Below are 925 nucleotides of genomic sequence, written 5' to 3'. Positions count from 1 at the left end.
TTTTTAAAATAAGATTGGCTAAGGGTTTATCAATTTTATTTATTCTTTCAAAGAACCAACTCTTCAATTTATTAATTGTTTGTATTGTTTTCTTAGTCTCTATTGTGCTAATTTCTGCTCTGATATTTATAATTTCCTCCCTTACATAGGCTTTGGGCTTGTCCTGCTCTTCTTTTTCTAGAAGCCTGAGGTGCAACATTAGCTTGTTTATTTGTGCTTGTTCTATTTTTCTGATGTGAGAATTCACCATAAATTTCCTTCTTAGGACTGTTTTCCTTGCATCCCATAAGTTCTGGTATGGTGTATCTGCTTTCTCATTTAGTTGTAGATATTGTTTAATTTCTTCTTTAACTTCATCCTTGACGCATTGGTTGTGTGGAAGGGTGTCATTTAATTTCCATATGTTTATGGAGCTTTTGTGGTTTCTTTTGCCATTAATTTCCAATTTCATTGCAATATGGTTAGATAATATGCATGGGATAATTTCAATTCCTTTGCATTTATTTAAGCATGTTCTGTGGGCTAGTGCATGTTCTGTGGGCTATTTTAGAGACTGTCCCATGTGCAGTGAGGAGAATGTATATTCTGATGATGTTGGGTGGAACAGTCTGTAGACATCTACCAAGTCCATTTGTTTACAGTTTTGGTTCAGTTCTGATATTTCTTTCTTTTCTTTTTTGGTACTGGGAATTAAACTCAGGGCCTTGTGCTTGTCAGGCAGGCGCTTATGCCACTGAGGTATATCCCGAGCCAGTTTTGATATTTCTTTGCTAATTTTTCATGTAGTTGATCTATCTCTTTGTGGCAATGGGGTGTTAAAATCTGCTGTTACAATTATGTTACTGTTTATTTGTTTTTCATGTCTATTAATAATTGTTTTATATAGTTAGGTGCTCCCATATTTGGTGCATACATATTTATGATT

This window comes from Chinchilla lanigera, unplaced genomic scaffold (genome assembly GCF_000276665.1).
Source record: "Chinchilla lanigera isolate Chin_1 unplaced genomic scaffold, ChiLan1.0 scaffold00050, whole genome shotgun sequence".
Taxonomy (NCBI): Eukaryota; Metazoa; Chordata; class Mammalia; order Rodentia; family Chinchillidae; genus Chinchilla; species Chinchilla lanigera.
This window is presented reverse-complemented; position numbering follows the sequence as displayed.